The sequence below is a fragment of the Mus musculus genome, chromosome 5 (assembly GCF_000001635.26).
Source record: "Mus musculus strain C57BL/6J chromosome 5, GRCm38.p6 C57BL/6J".
NCBI lineage: Eukaryota > Metazoa > Chordata > Mammalia > Rodentia > Muridae > Mus > Mus musculus.
In genome coordinates, this window is record NC_000071.6 from 103,291,899 (window position 1) to 103,299,842 (window position 7,944).

At 42.0% G+C, this 7,944-nt stretch overlaps 1 long non-coding RNA gene across 1 annotated transcript in view; it reads right to left on the reverse strand.

Annotated features, from left to right (window-relative positions):
- Positions 1 to 7,131, reverse strand: part of 4930429D17Rik (RIKEN cDNA 4930429D17 gene) — a 68,655-nt gene extending 61,524 nt beyond the window's left edge. The window contains exon 1 of the long non-coding RNA NR_040699.1: positions 7,060 to 7,131. This is a non-coding gene — a long non-coding RNA (RIKEN cDNA 4930429D17 gene). The remainder of the gene's footprint in view (positions 1 to 7,059) is intronic.
- Between the last annotated feature and the right edge of the window lie 813 nt (positions 7,132 to 7,944).

The window sequence follows — 7,944 nt, forward strand, 5'->3', positions numbered from 1 at the left end:
GACTCTTCACATTTAATTTGATCGCATGAACTCTGAATGTCTGCATTCTCCTTTGGCCTGGCCTGCATCCACTTGTGACAGAAGACGCTGTAGTCCAAACTGTGGGCGTTCTATAAACTGCTCAGGGTGCTATAAAATGAACGTTGCTATTTTATTGATGAGGGATGTGCCCTGACAGGTGTGGAAGTCCGAGGACAGTCTACATGTGTTGTTTCTCAACGTCCCACCGTGTTTGAGCTAGCTGTTCCTAGAGCCCCTGACAGGGTCCTGAGTCTTCACTTCACAGCTTCCTGCAACAGTGGGCTGGGATCACAGACATTCACACTACTGTGTGCAGCTTTTACATGGGCTCTGAGACGCAGAACTACATTACCCATAGGGCTAACATGGCAAGCACATTGCCCACTGAGCCATTTCCCCAGACCCTGAAACTGCTTTGGATGTTCAACATGCTCAAAATAGATTTTTTTTTTTATGAACCTTTGCCTACCTGTTTATTTTCTCATTTTTGCTTTTCCCTCGTCTCTGTTTGTCCTTCTGATCTTATTTTTGCATCTTTTTGAAGCAACCTTTCCAGCATTTCCCCTGAAGAATATACTATGCTCTTCAAAGAGAGCACATACGACACAGAATCCCAAGTCCCTTAAAACTTTCAGGGCAATGTCCCTGGCCTTGTTGTTGCTAAGTAACTACCATGAAGTCCTTGAAAGCATTTGTCTTTGGGATTTACAGTCTCACTGGGTGTGTTTCAGTTCAGACTTATTTCAAATATCTTTGTGGGGTGTGATTAGACCCATAGAATTGGGGTGTTCATTCTCTTTACATGATCCATACTGTTTCTTCCAAGAACTATCTCCCACTTTTCGCTAGACTCATTCTGAAACTCAAACTAGATGCATCTATAATGTAAAATGTGCTATGTATACAGTCCTATGGCTTTCTCGATAATTATTTACATTTCAATTCCAGAATCCTGTTTTTAGAACTTTTAAAAATCTAACCTGATTATCTGGGGTAGAATGCTGCCCTTGCTTCTACTTTCCAGAGTCTGCCATGTCCCCTCTGAAACGTCAACCCGCATAGTGTGCACTGGCTGCTTCTGTAAGATGGCGTTCCTACTGATGCCTGTGATTTTGCACATACCCTCCAGCACTGCCACCATGTCCTCTTCTGCACAGGAATTCCATCTGTGAGATTTCTCAGACATCCGTGGGGGTGCAGAGTAGGAACAGCAGAAATCTGAGCTTATCTTAGCTTCGAGATGGTGGTCTTTCAATGACAGGGTAGATTCTTTACAACAACAACAAAGAGGATGTGATATTGGGCCTCGGGTTGAAGACGTCTCAGGAACTGGACTTTGTGCAGCTTCAAGTAGAGACAACTAAATGTCATGAGCAGATTGTACTTATACATGTATGCATACACATGTAACAATAGCATGAGAGGAAAGGAGGCCATGATCTCAAGCATTCCACTCTTAGGCACTTGTGGGCATTCTTCACCAGGAGAGTCAATCCAGACATATGTCTCACTGAATCATTAGAAATAGAACTTGCATCTCTGATGCTACTTTAGGTCCCTCTGCACAATGTCTGGCAGTACACATACATACCCACACACTCATGCATGTATGCACATGCAATACATGCATGCACACATATACACACATGCACACACATACACACACACTCATGCATGTATGCACATGCATTACATGCATGCACACATATACACACATGCACACACATACCCACACACTCATGCATGTATGCACATGCAATACATGCATGCACTCATATACACACATGCACAACACATACACAAGCATGTATGCACATGCACATACACATGTATGCACATGCACACACACACACACACATTGCTCTCATTGAACTAAAATCCCATAAACCCATGAATCATTCCTATGCGTGAAAATGGTCCTTTTTCAAAACGCAGTAGTGGCACCCAATCACCCAGTCACCAGCGAGACAGCTAACATGTAAGGAAACAGCTGACAGCCAGGAGGATATGCATATCATATCAATTAGCCAACTAGGACTTGTCCTGCCTTGGAAAACAAGAGAAAATTTTCTTCAAAAGAAAAAAATAATAGAGAGAAAGAGAGAGACTGCATGTTGATTAAAGTGTTTCCACAATGTAAGACATCAACATGGTTATGACATCATTCTAGTGTCATCTTCTGAAGTCTCCTCAGAGAGAAGGCATGTCTAATAGTAAGCAGAATGCAGCTCAATACTGGAATCTATACACTGCACAGTAAGGAAACTGCTGTATAACCTGGCTATCATCAGCGTGCCCTCTTTGTCATTTCTCAAGCTGCAAATTCCACTATTCCACAGGATTTGTTCTGTGCCTTAAACAACATCGCCCACAGTTCCGTGGGCCTTTTTGGTTTTGATCTTAGCCTAGAGGACTTCTGAGAAGAGAAGCCATGTGTGCAAATAATATTATCAGTCAACAGGCATTAGAAGAATTGCTCTCCCTTCTCCCTATAATGCCGATATTTTTCTTTCTTTCTTTTCCTTTTCCTTCTTTTTCTAAAGATTATCTGAGCCCGCCACTTGGTTCCTCAACACAATTGAACACATAATTACTATGTAAATTTGGACTTCCACATGCTTCAGGAGGAGCGGAGACCATTTGGCACTAGAGATTTCAAAGCATTAATCATTTGAAATATGGTACATTTGACTTAATCTGTAAAATGAAGATAATTCTTATCTGCCTTGCAGGGCTTACTGTGAGGATTAATTACTTAATTTTGGTTAAGCAATTTGAACATAAAAGGCATTACTTAAATGAAGGTGAGGTCCTGCTATTCAAAACAGGAATTTCTAATTCGTCCTCACAGAAGCAATTGTTCCTTTGTTTATTGTTTTGTTACTATTATTCTTATATTTGATCAATAATAATCTAATCATCTTATACTAATAATGTAATATACCTTTTCTGAAGACCTAGTATGCATTATTGTTGTTCTTTAACTAAAGTAGTATTGATCACAACATTACTATTAAAGTCTGTGAAACCCCAATACTGTGATATTAGCCTATTTCATAGAATTTTGTGTTACAGCTCAAGGCCCACTGAAGTTATTTCAAGTTAGGAAATTATTGGGGGAAAAACAGAAATTCTCTTTGAGGAAATCATTCCTTAGCATAAAATAAAAAATAATTTGTATGTATAGAGATTCACTTTCAAAATCAAGGACCTAGACCAATTTAGACACAATACAATCTGGTCTAACAATTAAAAATGTCTCCTTGTGTTCACTGTCAACTCCTGGCCATACATGGAATACTCAAGAAATAATTATTCAATAAAAGTTGAAGTTTGGTCTGCAAGCTTGGTCTTCATGTGGGTCCCAAACAACTGGAGGAGGGGCTATCCCAAAAGCTATTGCCTGTCCATGGGATATGTTCTTCTAGCTGGCTGCCTTGTTTGGCTATGCCTAGCCTCACGGACTTGATGTGCCAGGGTAGGAGGGATAAACAGAGGGGTCCCCACCTGCTCAGAGGAGAGGGAGAGGGGGTAGGGGAAAGGATTGTGGGAGGGGTGACCAGGAAGAGGCAATGAGCAGGATGCAAAGTAAATCAATGAAAATAAATACTCTACAAGAAGAGAGAGAAGACTAAAGCAAAAGTCGGTCCTTGCTGCTGTTTTCCAGACCCATTTTCTATAGCAAAAGTTTGAAACCTCACTCTTTCCTTCAACAAACATTTTAAACAATTCTTCAGTGTGTACCTAATATATACGTGCACCTCCCCCTCCTTTTTTTGAGAGAAAGAGAAAAACAGGAACAGAGACAAGAGAAAAACTACTGAACACATAGTTTAAACTCTAGCAGGCGATACAACCAATTACACGTGTTTTATAGTTGGGTCAAAGCTACGAGAGTCATGGTAGAAAGTAGCACGGGCATATAACCAGAGTCCAAAAGTTGTCCAGGAAATACCTCACAGGAGAGAAGACCACTGACACTGTATGTTGGTTTCTCAGGTGGGTGCAGACAAGGAAAGAGCCATTTTAGGGCCTTTCCTAAGAGCAACAAAAGAATAACTGAAGTGTTGAACAGTCACACAAAAATATGTTTGCTACAAAAAGTTGTATTCCTGCAATGTATAAATCAATAAAGTACTAGAATCTCACATTTTTATATTTAAAATATGATATGTATTCATTAAAATTAAGCTTTGCAGACATATAAAAAGGTGCTTATAAGCATATTAAAATTAAAATGTCATATGCTGCTTACCCTGTGAGACATACAGAAGTCCAGTTGTGCTCCAGTGTAACTTGGGCATGAAGGTAAGTATGGCCTGACAAGACCAAGACGGCAAAATGGGCTTTTTACCCAATATTCTACACTCTGATTGGGTCTTCACACTGCTCTCTCCCATAAAGGGTACATAAGATCCTTCAGGGAAGACATTTTATTTAATTCAGCTTCACCAAGAATTTCAGATTGAGTTTTCTCTAACCGACTCTAAGATGGACCAGGGCACATGGGAAGTTTATGGAGTAATGGCTGTCCTCCAAGAACAAGGGTCAGTGTTACAAAGCCCATATTCACTGAATGTGAGGACAGATGGAGCCTAGAGTAGCAATGCCAAGTGATGTGACTTGATTTCTCAGGTGTCAGATCAGCATAATCTCTATAATGAGTACAACATCACTGGGCCTCATTCCTGAGACCAGTAGAACCACAAATGAAGCATGGAGGTCTGAGAGAGACAGCAGCCAATTCTCCAGTGGCCAAAGGAGATACAAAAGGATACATAAAGCTAAGGAAGGCCCCGAAAAGGAAAGCCATAACTTTTCCAATTTCTGAACCTGAGCCACCTAAATATTCCACAGTTGATTAGTAAGACCAGACCAGTATTCCTCACGCCATAGAAGCATGTGCTCTCTAGATTCAAGAGCAACTTCATCAGCGTATACGGATGTGAGCAGGCGCACACTCCTATGCATGCATCTGCAGATGACAAAGGGAAATGCCAGGGTTCCTTCTCTTTCTCTTTCCTCCTTGTTTCCTTGAGACTGAGCCATTTTTCAGCTTTCTGGCAACCAGTAAGCTCCAGAAATCCTCCCTGGTCTGTCCTTGCCCGAAGCACTAGGGATACAAATGTGTGCTACCACACCGGGCTCTTAAATGTGGATGATATGGATCTGAACTAAGTTCCTCGAGCTTGTGTTGAAGTCTTTCTCATACACTGAGCCATCTCCCCAGTTCCTCCTAGTGACACTTTTCATGGCGGTCTAGGTCATCCTCAACCACCATCTTCAAACTAACGAGCACATTCTCACTTGGCATCCCTTTCCACGAATAAAGGAGCATGGCGCTTCAGAGGTGAATCGGGAATGCGTGAGCAGTCTATCCTGCATGTGATTGGACACTAACTCATTAATTGGGTGATGAGAAAGACTGCTAGATCTAATCCCAGAAGAGAGATTAAAACTCTCTATGGAAGATTCAAAATGTGGTATAAACAACCTTCATCTTGGCCCAGATAGTCTGCCAAATCCCAGGACAGCCTCTTCAGTAAAGAAAGATAAAGTCATTTGGGTCGATACGGACCAGGAAGCAAATGCTGAAGAAGGTAACAAGAGATAGGATGTCAGGCAGACTCAGGCTCCGAGTATAGACCTTAGGTTCCTAAAATAAAGACATGTCTTCTACAACTGAAGACAAGGTACCAATTTAAAAGCAGCTTCTAGAATGTTCTGAAGCACTAATAAGACTGAAGATGTAGAGGTGGGATGTACAGCTATAGTCACCAGTGTGACTCTGGATGCTCAGACATGTCCCATGCCATAGGTGAAGATGGCTGAGGTAGACAGTGTGCTCCTTCAAGGCATGCCTTGCTACTGATTTAAAAACTAGCAACCTCTAGCTATTGAGTTACTTGGGATCTAGCTCTACAGATGCATAACCATTCGCAGGTCACACTATTCCCAAGGCCTACGTCTGACAACTCATACATAAGTGCACAGACCTGTTTCAGGGCACACCAACAGACACCATTTACTGCAGAGCTTTCGAGCTAGTTGAATGAGGCTTTGGCATATTTACATTGAAGTTTCATTTCCTCCTCTGCCCAATCTTATTGGGTTCCTCTTCTTTACAAAAATGTGAATTCTTTTCATTAAATCTTAGACTTCAAATTTCCTCCACAAAATAAGTTCTGGGTAAATTGCATACAATAGAAGTGGTGTGTCTAGAGTTGTGGTCAATTGGTTCAGAAAGCATACACACACACACACACACACACACACACACACACACACACAAAGCTTCAAGAACATGTGACCCAGTCCCTAGCCACCAGTCATCAGTGTTCCTCCGCTCATACTTGAGACCTGATTGGATGTGGTTGGAATTGTCCTTGTGATGAGCTGAGTAGTCCTGTCCATTATGTCGGTGTGAGTTAATAATAGACAATTGCTGGTTTACACAGCCTCATGGGCTGGCCCTGAAAGACAGCAGTGGGAGGAAATTCTCTGAATGGGCCAACCTGTGGGCAGAGGAGCTGGCCATAAGTGTGGAGAAGAAAGCAATAGAAGACTAAAGACATTCCTACTGGCAGAGGCTTTGCTTAGTTAAGTAAAGATCGCTAGAAACTATTCTAGTTTCTTGGTCATAAGGAAGAAACACATGTGAGGACAGATAACAGGAGAGAAGATCTGTGTAGTTCACAATAATTCCTTACAGGAAGCAGGTACTGAAAACAAAGAGGACAGAGTTATTCTGTCACTAAATGGTAGCCACCTAACCCTTGTTAGTTAACACTAAGTAAACAGAATTCATAATTGCAAGTTAGGGACTGTTTAATTATGACCTCATCCGCTCAGGTTCCCTCTACCCCAGAAACAGAATCTCACAATGTAGACCAGGCTGGCCTCAAACTCACAAGAGATCCTCCTGTCCCTGCATCCCAAGTGCTGGGATTGAAGGCATGCACCATCACATCAAGCTTCAAGAACATGTGACCCAATCCCTATGTCTGCCACCAGCCATCAGTGTTCCTCCGCTCATACCTGAGACCTGATTGGATGTGGTTGGAATTGTCCTTGTGATGAGCTGAGTAGTCCTGCCCATTATGTTGGTGTGAACTAATAACAGACAGTTGCTGTTACTGGAAACTTCCCAACATAACAATGGGGATGCTATTCTAAACTTCTAACATAGAACCATCACAAACCTATCTACTAGTGGAAAGTTGATTGCATTGGGGCCTTCTACCCTGAAAAAGACAATGATTTATCTTGCTCAAGACTGACAGTAATTCCAGTTATGAGTAGAGATTTCTCATGACATCGTGTAGGAAGTACAGTAATATGCCCACAATAATGAAATCCACTGGTCTCACACAGACCTCACTATCCAAAGCTGCTGATGTGGAATGGATTGGAATGGCTTCTTGAAGACACAGCTAAGGGGAGTTAATACTTGGTCTGAGATAATTAACCTTGATTGTTAGTAACCCCATTGTTGGCTATTCCAGCCAGTCTCCTAGACTCCCTTTGTTAACTTTGTATACTTTGTTAACTTTGTAAATCCTTGAGGCACAAAGTGTCCAGGTCCCCACCTGAGAGCTCCAGGAGTCAGGCAGCTCCCTCTGACCTCCCTACCTGTCATAAAGGCAGTTCCAGCCTCTATAATGTAACAAAGGTTATCTCCAGTCCCTCAATAGGACCCTCTCCAGATTATGCTAATTTTAGGTGAAAAGTCTGAACAAAGGCCTCCAATCCCTGAATAGGAAAAGCCACCAATCCCTGAACTTCTCACAAAAACCCACCAATCCCTCAGCTCCCCCAAACTCAGGACATGAAATTCCACCAATCCTCACCCTGGAAATCTCTGCTCTAGAAAGCTCCACCCCCTAAGAAACGTTATGCAAACACTGTATCTCTTCCGTTCTC